Source organism: Acartia tonsa, chromosome 5 (assembly GCF_053477335.1).
Source record: "Acartia tonsa isolate MP-2025a chromosome 5, ASM5347733v1, whole genome shotgun sequence".
NCBI lineage: Eukaryota > Metazoa > Arthropoda > Copepoda > Calanoida > Acartiidae > Acartia > Acartia tonsa.
In genome coordinates, this window is record NC_137264.1 from 5,754,013 (window position 1) to 5,766,864 (window position 12,852).

Sequence of the window (12,852 nt, forward strand, 5' to 3'; positions counted from 1 at the left end):
TGACATTTTAAACATATTTACATATTATAACCCTAGTCATTGAGTATCTGCGTGTACTTTTTAGTAATTGACCATTGCTAAAATGTCCACGTTTAGAACTATAAAAACTGACTTGCACGAAAGACAGTGATAACCATTATTAATAATAAACTCACTACTCTAGTAACTTATTTTGAACAAAACAGCTCAAAAACTACTTGATTGGTACCCTTTTATGTGTTACTTGCATTTTGGTATACTTATATTTAGGGGTATTTTTTTAGGTATATATGGTAGTATACAATATTATTCATTATTTTTTTTTATAAAATCACTGAAAGGATCACTACTAAGCACGAAAAATTTACTTTTTAATAACTAGCGGCTGCGCCCCTAGCATCTAGAGGCTATGTATTAATTGATAGGGATGGGCCAAAAAAAGCCTAAACCCATTTTAAAGCTTAAATTCAAAAATAAAATAACCAAAACCATCCCAGGACCTTTGTGAGAAGCTTCCCTAAAATTTAGGCTTAATCGGTTCAGTAGTTATTGAAACCATAGACGTCCAAGCTTTTTTTGGGGGGAGGGTAAAAATTGCTTGGGGGGGGGGGTAATAACCCCCCTGAAGTCTGTTGGGGGGGGGGGGTAAATTTAGTTTCCCCCCCCCCAAAACTTACCCCCGGGAAAATTTTTTTTTGGGGGGGGGGGTAATTTAAATTTTATGAAATATTTAGCATTAAAATTATTTAGCAAAAAATTATTTTGGAGGGGGGTATTTACCCCCCCCCCTTCCCCCAAATACCCCCACCTAAATGGTTGAGGCACCCCCAGGGCAGGGGTAAATTTTAAATGGGGGGGGGGGGTAATTGCCCCATTACCCCGTCCCCTTGGACGTCTATGATAGAAACCTTAAGGTTCAGACAAAACAACCTCACTACTTTATATAATAGGATTGCATATATTTTGCACAAACTTTTTGTGTGCAAAATTGTCCTATCCGGTGAATTTGACTAATATAAAATCAGATATTAAATGTATCTAGTTACCTACCCATTTATTCACAAGTACCCTCTTTCATTTCAGTTTTTTTTAGAGCTTTTAAACTGGGTTAATATTTTTTTTGCTTTCATTTTCCTATATTTTATATATTCCTAGTATATAGATACCTCTGTGAAAACTCGGCCCTAAAAATCAAGATTAAATGAAAAACCAGATTGAATTTTTCATTTGATCTTAATTGGATGGTACAAACTAACAGTGTCCCAACTTACAACTAAATAAGTACATTCTACAGAAGGGCAAATCTATTTTAAAAGTTTGAGCTGTCCATTAATTTATCGTTCATTGTCTTATCCACTAGAATACATGCCTTACAAAAAGGATGAGAATGTGTCTGGAAAATCATTTGGAAAATAAAATTAAATTGTGAAGCTTCTCTTTAAACTTATGAAGGTTAACAATATATAAGGTTGAAGGTCGTTAAATTGCCCCTTTATATCATTATATTATTCTATATTTATTATTAAAAGTTAAATTTTTCTACATTTAGAGCATGTTGTCAGTATGAAAATATTAGTTTAGCTTATTGTATATTTAGGCATGTTAGAACCATCCCATCTCTTTTAATCCTTGCAAGACTATGCTTAATAATTTTAGGGTAAAATAGTTCTTTTTGCTAATTTAACACTACATACATTTTTAGATGAAAAAATAGCCCAGTTTTTAAACATTAATGATATTGCTTTTTCTTCAGTTATTCTATAGGTGCTGATGTTTATTTTTCAGATTTGTTGAGTTATACATTTATGGTAGTTGTCATCCTTGTATTATTATAAGGATAATGTGTATTGTATTCAATTTATGAAGTACAATTCAATTATGAAAGGAAACTCGTCACTATGAATATTTATGCAGCAAAAATTTCTAAATGAGTTTAAGTTATCTCTAACAATGAATAAGGGGAGGTTTAAAAGAGATACATTTAGATAAAAAACAAAAAAACCCAAATATTATATTTTTAATTCCTTACAGCGCTAGAATTCAGCACTAAAAATTGATCCATTGAAAAATATTTCATTTGAAATCAAGTTTCATAAAGGTAAAATGTATTAATGTTTAAATGGCATTATGTACTTCCTGTTATAAATTATAGAGTTGCTATGCTTTCTATGAAATACCTTTGATACAGAAATCCCCGTCTTAGACATGATATAGAACATCAAATATATTAAAGATAAACAATCTCTCTCACTTGTTTTCTGCTGAAATAGATAATTATTCTAGATCGAAGTCAATCTATCTTTAAGCTTAAAAGATAAAGTATTTTTTTAAACACATCTTCAAATTTTCAGTAAAGCAAAACCCATCAGACAACCTTCTTTTAGTTTTCATGACTATTAACGCATTTGTAAATGCTCTTTAAACGTCTTTTTGTTACTCTGTGTGGTCCAGACTCCAAACAACCAAAAAAATGTAGGAATTAGTCATAAATCCTTTGAGAAAACGCGCATAGTAACAAAAACTGTTGGGTAGCAAGCAAGCGCCCTTCTGTCTGGTGGTAAATTTACTTTTTTAATCACGATCTTTTGTTATAAAAATATTTTTAATTTTTATAAGAGCGCTTCAACTTAGCTTTATTTTACAATAAATTTAAAAAATAATGATTTATATTACGTTGTCATATTCTTTTAGATGTAATTGAAACATACAAACTTCTAAAGATACATTTGATGGCTTTGCTGCATGTCAGGCGCGTTAGAGTAGGGGAAGTGTCTTAGTATGTAATAGAAAAAGTTATTTTATGCTGTATTTAATGAGACTTTTATAATTATCACATTCAAATATAAATCTGCATTAAAATTAATGTGTTACATAGAGCATGGAGTCTAATTCTGACCAACATATATTATATATATTGGTGTATAAATATATATTTATATTTGACCACTGACATATGACATGAAAGGAACTCCCCAAACTGCTCCTTATCCTTCCAAAGGACAGTCTAAAACTTAATTTTTTCCGTACAAAATGAAAAATATTGCATTTTCTATTCTAATATGTGTTTCTATATTTGATTTGTATTTAAACATGGAATGTTAATTCTTCGTTTTATTTGAAATTGGAATTTTAAAAAGAAATATTCTATGGATAATAATGCTTCTCCTATGAAAAATACATTAATAATGCCAAACCATTGCCCTTGCCTCGCTGAAGTAGGTTTATCTTAATGTACAAATGTATATTAATTTTATGTTGATTTTCTTACACGAGTACAAGATTCAAATCCCTGTTTAAAGCCTTAAAATTGTCCTAATTACTGTTTATGTTTATAAATAGCGCCTGTTTATGGGTCAAGGCATTTTCCATGATTTTAACGTCAATAATTTAAACAAGAAATAGGGCAGTGTGCGTCCTTTGAACCAAACTGGTTGATTTAAAAGTGCAATGTACTTTGATTGGTATTAGCAACACTCACGCATTTAGGGATATCAATATAAACTCTAGAAGAAGAAAAAATCCAGTGTCTATTTATCTCGAGAGGATTGAATTACAAAAAAGAATCTTAATTGTAAAGAAGAACCATATGATCGGTCCAGCAGTTATCTCAGATCTTAAGCTACTAACACACTGATGGACATAAAGTTATTTTTATATGATGATCAGTAGCGAAGTGTTTCTATAGCTTAATTTGTCCGTTTTTCCATTTGGCCTTATTGGTGGAAACTCTCTCTCGGCTGCTTTTAAAGATACAGTTTTAAAAGCAGCGGATTTCTCTCATCAATGAGAATCAAGGTTGTTGGCTTAATTCTATATCAGGTAGACGGCTACAATTTTTTTTTGACAATATACCAATTACTTTTTTCTATATTGTATCTGTATTATACAATATATTAATGATAAGCTAAACATTTTAAGCCCCTTAATGCAAGGATAATATATTAAGAGTTAAGTTATTACTTGATATTCAGAGATATTTTTTTAATATTTTCTAAAAGGAGGATTAGGTTGCGCTAAAAATCAGTAAACGTAAGAGTTTTAAGGCTTAAAAATAGTAGTAGAACGGTAATATTCACTAAATATGTGTATTTCTTATTGAAAAGAACTATAGACAAAAAAGCTTTTTAAAAGTTAACTTAAATTTTTATCGTTCTGCTACTGTTTTTAACTTAAAACTCACAACCTTTACCGATTTTGAGCGCAACCTACTCCTCCCTTTGATCTGTCTAAATATAGCACCTCATAAATTTTTACCTATAATCAAAAATACAAAAATGTAAGCCTTCAAAGAAAAAATGCTTATTTTTTCTGACTGGGGTTAAGAACAATTTATTGTGTCTTAATTATCATAACTCATATCTCAGTTTAAATTGTTAGGTAATGTCACATAAACATTTTTTCCAACTTTTAGATAAATTATCCCAAAAGTTGCCTTAAAATTTGATGAATGATTTAACCCCACTCCCCTTCAAATATTAAACTCTCCTTTTTGGTGGTTATAAACACCCTATTAAGGAGTCGTATAGGCAATAGATAGATAGCGGAGATAGATAGATAATAGGATAGAGAGACATGTTTTAAATAGATAGATAGTTGGAGAGAAGCTCATATGAGGCCCTATATAGTATGTAATATGTAGTTGTAAGGAATAAGCCATAAGGATTGTGTACTCTTGCCCTTTAGAGACCATAACGACTCTTTCTTACTACCATTTTAGCTCCCAATAAGTCTGAGCTTTCTTTTTCACACTATTAAAGTACAAAGTTTTAGTTGATCAACATAAATTAAAATTATAATGATTCATTTGTTATTTTTTGTGTGATATATTTTAAAAATTTGGTGTTTTAATGCTTTCTTTTGCAAAAAAAAAATATGAAAGTACATCCTAAACTTTAACCCTTTCAATCTTATCCAAATTTAATGTTTAGTAAGTTGTCTTGAAATAACAAGTTAACAACTATTCAGCTTATAAAGAAAAGGAATATTGTCTGATCTGGACTGTTCGACGAAGTAACGTTCGGACATAGCCTAGTTATATAGTAGCTGCGCTACTAAACAAGGATAAAATTGAAATAAAGAATTGCAAATATTGAATATTAATTAATATAACTTTTTCAGGTAAGAAATAACACTCTTCTTCCCTAAAGGGTTAAAGCCATGTAACAAGTGTAGAGAGAACAAGAGAGAGAGAGAGAGAAAGAGCCCCATCGTGGTATTAGATAATAATACTTCCGGGGGGTGCTGCCAATGGTAAAGGGGAGGTTAGGAAGGCAACAGGAGGGGTTTACAAATAGGGAGGGGTTATTTAGGGGTTGGCTGCACCAAGAAGGGGTGGTTGCCAACTAGGGGCTTTGATTTAGAGGGTTAGCAAGGACAATTATGGCCATTAATAGAAAAACAAAAATAATTTAATGTCTGCTAATAGAGGAGAAGTAGTAAGGTACATTCAATAAGCAAATTTTTTGTTAGCAAATAATTTAGAATATTAAAGATTCTGATTTTAGTAGGTACTGTAAATAAATTCATACATTTTAAAACTTCATTAGATAGCTCATTGAATACCTAAGATTTTCTAAAAAGATTAAGACAAATTTTCTTCATTTACTCGGACAGACTCTAGTTATAGTGTAGCGGCGCTGCTAAAAAAGGTGGTTGTCACGTTTTAAAACATAGATTATTAGATTTTATCTTGTAATTATAATTATACCCTGTTATTCTCATTTAGACTTATTAAGTACATTTTATTTTGCACTTTTTTTTTACCTGCAAAGTTTATGAAAAACAACTTCTTTCTATATTTCGTTGAAGTCATTTTTTACAATTTCTTTATTTAGACTTTTAAGGATAAATAGACCTTTTTTATTTATTTCCTTTTACATTGAAAATCTTTTAAGCCTTTCTAAAAAGTTGTTAAAAAATAACCCTTTTTCGGAGGTTCAGTCTATCCTTTTAAACTACGATAATATCTTTCTTTCGCGTCTCTCTCCTTTCTATCTCTCTCCTCTCTCTCTCTCTCTCTTCCTCTCTCTCTTACTTATGTTTCAAATAAGGCAATGAACTCATGGTAAAGGGGCAACTATTTGATAGTAAGGAAGCGCATAGTAACCAAACCCTAATTCTACTACCAGAGGGCAAGCAAATATATTCTATTCTACCAATCATAAGTTCTTCTAATATGATAATAATAAAACAACTATGACATTTTACTCTTCTGTTTTGTAACAAATTTATTAGACTATAAAATGAATGTATATATATAAAATATAACTCTGTAACAAATTAAAAATACATAACATAAAAACAGGATAATGATAAACACACAAGTTGATCATTTTTTCAGAGAATTTCTCCTAGTGCCAAGTAAAGAGGGGACTCTAAAAGAAAAAAAGAAAGTTTAAAATTTTCACCCCTGGGTCGTTGAACTACGAGGGAAGATGCCCCCTCCTGTCACAGGAGGGGAGGGGGGCAGGGGGCGAACAGCTGATTTTTAAAATCAGCAACTTTGAAAATGTTTAACCCCTTAGAAGATAAAAATTGTTGCTATTGGCTTTAGGGGCCCCACTCTTTTAAATTCCTTTTATTCTTATCTTTGGAAAGCTTTTTTTTTGTTAAAACAAAAGTTACTTTAATTTTTATATAGGCGTTGAAATTAAAGTTAAAAGCTAAATTTAAAATAAAGGAATGTCTTGGCTTTAAAAATTGGTCTAAGAAACAATTTTGATAAATTTTAATGCTCATTTAAGGAGGACTTTCCTTGACAGTAAATATTACTTTTCAGGATAGAACCTTATAAAGCACTGGCTAATATTTAATTGAGCTCCAACATAGGGTTGTGATATTTTAAATTAATATGTTTGTAATAGTTAAATTTGATAAATTGACTTGTTAAGTGATTTAAACAAATCATTGTATCAAATTAAAAATTATTACACATGATTTCCTTGAAATATCAACAACAAAAATTAAATAGGGTATAGGTATTTTGCATAGAAAGGCTATTTTATATAAAAAAAATGTGCTAAATTTCTCTTTTTTGTCTTGGTAAATTAAGTGTAAAATAAATAGATATTAATAATATAAATTGAGCTAATTTTCTGTGTGGAGTAATAATAATGATATATAGGCAGTGTGGTTGTAATATCATGGCTAATTACAAATAACAATAACTAACTGAAAGAGATAGAGAGATATCTTGGAAGACTGAATTTGTACGGGTGCATGTAGGACGTATTTCTGTGCTGTACACGGGGTACATCTGCTGCTGTACACATGTACTTCTCCAGTGGACTCCAGTACACCAAGAAAAAGCTCTACATACTGAAAAGAAAAGATTTTATTAGTCAAAATAAAAATTATTTTTTTGCAATAAAATAAATAACAATTGTAAGTTGGCAAGTTGCAATTTTTTTTGTATTATGAAACATAATTTATCTTTAGTTGCAATTATTATATCATACTATTTGCAAGTTAGAGGTAGCAACTCTTTTTTTTTTTGCAAGTTCGTTGAACCTAATGGACATTGATGTACATACATATATTTTTGTTCACTATACATATGTATATGACGTAATTGAAGAAAGATATATTAAAAAGACTTAAAGCAGACATGAAATTGAAATTTGTATATTTGCCAGATGTCAAAAATTAGTTCTTTTTAAAAGAAATGGTAAACCTTTTTTTTAAATAGTAAAAGTCATAAATAAACAACAGAAATAAAGGGGAATGCCAGGAAATTAGCATTGGATAAACATGAATAAACAGATATACAGACATACAGACGGACAAACTTAATTTGCTTAGTTGCTGCACTAATTAAAAATTAAAAAATAAAAATCTTACCTATGTCAAAAAAATAACAGCTGTGTTGCATTATCTTGCATGCAAATAATTGTGCTACTTGGTGGGTGGTTGCCAGCCCCTGCCAGCCATCCTCCAGTCATCTCCAGGCAAACAGAACTTCCGAGACTTGTTCCGCGGCACATCAGGACAACTTTTGTAGAGGCTAGCCGGGGCAGAGAACTTGATGAAAATAAACTGTTTAAATTTTGCCCGTGCCATCGGTGGGCAGATGGCTAGTTGAGGTAGAGTTATCAAAGATGCTGCCACAGGCATTGCTGGTGAAAGATGTGGAGTTCTGATTTTGAGCCATTTTTAGTTTTTTTTGGGTGTTTGTTGTGTGTTTAGATTATCCTGTATGTCTTACTATTGTAGTAAGTGTTGGCCTAATACTCTCTTGTAGAGATATGAGCGCTGACTGCAGCCTATCTAATTCTAACTTTATGTCTTATATCATCCCTTGGCACCCCGCCCCCTCTCCCTAGCTCATTGCCCCCTCACCCCCGCCCCCCTCTTCATGAACCTGAATGGTCTTTAAATATCTTCCCTTTCGCGTGCGCCAGCCCCCCTAAATGGTTGTTCTAGCCCCACCCCCCGCCCCCTCACCCTAGTTGTAAGAGAGTATAGTATAAGGTGGTGTGCTATTTTTTCCGCATAATTCTCAGCAGCACCTGTTGATGTTACAGACAAAATTGATGTTTACTAAATACAATAACAATATGTTGACATATCTAAAACCATAATAATTCCTTATTATCTTTCTCAACGTCATGTTCCAAGCAATTAAAATATCCAAACAATAAATTTTACAATTGAGTAAACAAACCTCGATTTGAAAATCATCTTTTAGTATTTGGCTTTTTACTGAAGTATTTAAAATGGTCAATATTTTTTTTTATTATTTAGACAATTTGGCTATAGTACCTATAGGTAATATTAATTTAATTACCTATGGTAATTGGATGTTCAACTTTTTAATTTAATTTAATTATTTGCTGATTAAAGTTTATTGATTTTTGTATTGTTCCAAAGTTAGATTAGATCTTAACTATTTTGATTTTGAGATTCTAATAAATTTGTTTGTGATGGCACACTTTGTATACTTTGGGCTGTAGGAGGGGAGGTACAGGGAGGTGTCTTAATACATTCCTTGGAGAGCTCCACATATAATGGAAAGACATATTTAAAGAGAGAGAGAGAATGAGTGTGTGTGTGTGTGTGTCAGTGTGTGTGTATCCTAATTTTCTCTCTTGTAAGTTTTTTAACCCTTCAAATATGACGGCTAGGATTTGAAACTTTTTTAAAACTCACTTTTCTCCCCACCCCCCTGGCCCCCCCTGGTTATATTATGAACTAGTTCTTATTGGGAACAAATTTCTCTGAAATTATTTATTGTATAATAATATATTAAGAAGAAGCGAAGGGGGGTGGGGGCAGTTACTGCATTCTTAATAATATGCAATCATATCCTTCCCCATCCTTCCTTCTTAGGGTCAAAGACCTCTTAAGATTTCAGGCCCTTCCTACTACACACAGGCTTACATTACATATCTCCCAGATGTCCTTAGAAGTCAAGTCAGCCAATGATGGGCCGCCGTACAATTTGTAGGACTAGTGTGGAATAGGACAATGGCACTAGAATATATCTACAATCCTTTACTTCCATTAATTTTCTATGAATGGTAAATTTTAAACATAAGAATCCAAAGGTAAGATTTTTTTCCCGCTATTGCATTGTCACTTTTAAAATACTAAGTTTGATATGATATTTTTTTCTGTGTATCAATTTGTTAAACCTTTAAATTGTATCCTTGCTTTTAAGACTGTGGTTTAAGTCTTGAAGAAAGTGTTTTTAAGGGCTTAAAGTGTTAAAGGCATTGACCTCTTGGTTGGGAAATATATGTATAATCTTTGAATTTTATATATAAAGATCAAAAAGTAAGGAAAGGCTTAGTATATTTAAAAATTTGAATACTATCTAATTATCTATCCTCAAAAGCATTTTGTTAGGTTTAAATGACTTACAATTATCTTTTTTAAGTTGCTAAGCCATAAACCAAACGTAATCCTTAAAATTTTCCCGGGTCATTGAACTCTCTCTGCTGAAAGTTTTCCCTCTGACTTCAGATTTATTTACACTTTCAAGATTCAAAGTTGGTCCTTTTTAAAGATGGTTAAATGAACATTTTTTGGCTTTGAGAACTTAAATTACAATAGGAGAAAGCTTTGAGACGTCGAGTTTAACAATGTAAAATACAATTACTTTAAAACTTTAGTTCTAATTTGGCATTCCAATTGATTTTTCGGGTATAGTCTCTCCTTAAGGGGCGATTCTTCGTTTTTTTTTCATAACAGCTTTTCTCCTATTTCTAGCCCCTGCGGGACCAATTGCCTAACCCTGTGGGGCAATCACCTAACCCAATATAACCTAACCTAATCTAAAATAACCTATCAAAAGTCATTTTAAAAATACGACGAATCGCCCCTTAAAGGGCGTTGCCACGAAAGTGACTATTCCCGATTTTTCTTCTGTAATAGAAGAGCTCAAATTTTTAAGTAAGAAGAAATTTTAGATAATAGAACGGGCAATATTCAATTTTAAAGCATAAAATCACTAACAAACAAGGATGACAATATTAAGAAACAGGTTTAAAATATGTCAAGTTTGATATAATATACCTAGGTTTTCCAACATTTAAATGCATGATAACAAAATACAAAATTATTTTTCCAATATAATAATGAATTAATAAGTCAGAAGTTTTACAATCTTAAACATATTGGAATTTCCTAATAAATTTTTTATTAACCTATCCCATTTTCCATTGCGAACCGACGGACGGATATACTCATAGTAATGAAAAGCAATGTTCAAAAAATGTATCTTTATTTAATAAAGATTAAGCTTCCATTATTAATATTAATAAGCAACAAAAGTCACAATTTTTTACACAAGAATCAGGAAGGATGTTAATTTTGGCGTCCATGGTGATATCCCTGTGTTATACAATGAACTATGAATCTTTGTCTGCTCTGACCTTCAAGTGGTGCTCCTCTCTCTGGTCATTGACATGTACTTCAATCTGACCATCAGTTCCTACACTCACAGGGAGCACAGGGATAGGTATATGGACAAAAATTAGAGCTTTTGAAAAGTTTTACAATCTCGGTTATTCTTTTTGTCTGTCCGTCTATCCGTCCAACAGTCTATGGCTGCTAAACAAGATACAATAAGATGTGTTTTCTTGACTGATATTAGAGATATAAAAGCTAATTATAAATTCTACCAATTATCTATTCTATGATCTACTTGGTGTGTCATTTTGTATGTAACGTGGCTTGGGAATCATGAAATTTACTTGGCTGGTGTTAGAGATAGATATTAATTTTAATTTTTTCATTTTATTTCTTTAAACAAGTTCCTAGATTTTTACTTGTTTTTTTTCAGAACATTTTTAGTTATATTTACCCCCTTTTTGAAATGTAGAACCCAAACAGTCAAGCCGTTTGTGGGATCACATGAGACAGTCAATCCTGTCATCTCCGTCATACTTTAAGTTTATACCTGTTTTCATTATCTTTTTGCCTGTTTATAATTTGATTTATCTTTCAAATGTCTTAATCATGACTTCCTATTAAAGAAAGTAGTATGCGTTTTTTGTCTGTCCCGAAGGATCTCGCTAATCGCTTAAACGATATTGTTCTCCTTTACAGTGAAGCTTCTAATAGGACCTGGGAAGGTTTAAAACTTTTATTGGGGAGGGTGTCTTCAACCCCCTCCCCCCCCCCCAAAAAAAATATTTGTACTCTTTAATAATTCAAATTTGAAATAGGATGAGGTCGACTTTTCTCCCTCCTAACTTAAGTGCTCCTAGAGGCTTCTAAAGACGTAGCCTCTAGTATTTAATAATTAAGTAACAACCCCTTATTTCAATAGTATTTCCTTTAAGTTTTAATTCTATTTGCTTGTCCCTTGCAACCATGAATCACTTCATAAGATATAAAGTCATTGATCCCTAGTGAAAGTTCTTTGCTTTTGGTTAAATTTATATAAAATCATCAGGAATATTGGAATAAGTCGAAGCAAATTCGTGCAAATGTTAAATAAAAGATGGCCCAAAAAGTTTGTAAGGTTTTAAAATATTTAATTGGCGTTTTTAATCAACCGACTTATTCCCATCTTTGTTTTTAAAATAAATTGAAAATAAGGGGGATGAAGTATTTTAATTTGTTTGTTTGTTACCTTTGGTCAGTTTAGGTTAAGTAGCCCCGAAAGAATAGGCCCCGCAGTATTGAGGCCCCCGCATGGGGTTAAGCAAGTGAAAAAAGACTACCCCTCTTATCTTCAATTAATTTTAGAATAATGCTCGACTAGGAGTTTTAGGGAAAGCACCTTTAAATTTTTTCATGCTAGAAACCAAATTAAAAGTTGTATTATCAATTGTATGTTAATTGCTATACTTACTAATCAACGGACATATTTAAACCTTGTAGATTATCTTTGCTAATAAAATGACTTTTAAATATGCCAGGCTAAGAATATCTAATTTAAATTTCTCCTTTAAGCTATTACATGCATGTGTGTATGTTATATGTAATATTCAGGGTGACCACTGTGTACTATATGTACTATATAGTCAAAGTTTTGGTACTATATGGTACTATATGACAAATTAGGTACTATATGTACTATATGAGTTGAAATTTTGGTACTATATGAAAATTTTTTAAATATTATTTTAAAAATTAATAGGTATGATAATATTGTTTGTAATATTACTTTATACTTACAAAATAAAATTTGCAGAAATAGTACTTATTATACCTGTTTTTTTTTATATATTTATTATGATTATTATTTATTCTTTCTTTGACATTAAAATTCATCTACTCAAGATGAAAATTCATCCACATTCATATAAAAATCATTATTTAGTATTTATTTTATATTACAAAAATGCTTTTTAAATTTGTTTCTAGAATCACTGCAGCTCTGAGATATGCAATGACTTAAAATCACCTTTATCATACATATTT

At 31.3% G+C, this 12,852-nt stretch overlaps 1 protein-coding gene and 1 long non-coding RNA gene across 2 annotated transcripts in view; one reads left to right on the plus strand and one right to left on the minus strand.

The window, feature by feature from the left end:
- The window catches only part of kud (oligosaccharyltransferase subunit 5 kud), an 81,964-nt gene that overhangs the window by 53,949 nt on the left and 15,163 nt on the right, over nucleotides 1-12,852 (plus strand). The window lies entirely within an intron of this gene.
- LOC145318598 (uncharacterized) lies at nucleotides 6,181-8,327 on the minus strand. Its single transcript, XR_013879386.1, has 2 exons — nucleotides 7,819-8,327; nucleotides 6,181-7,296 (listed from the first exon to the last, which is right to left on the minus strand). It is a non-coding gene; the product is annotated as an uncharacterized LOC145318598 (long non-coding RNA).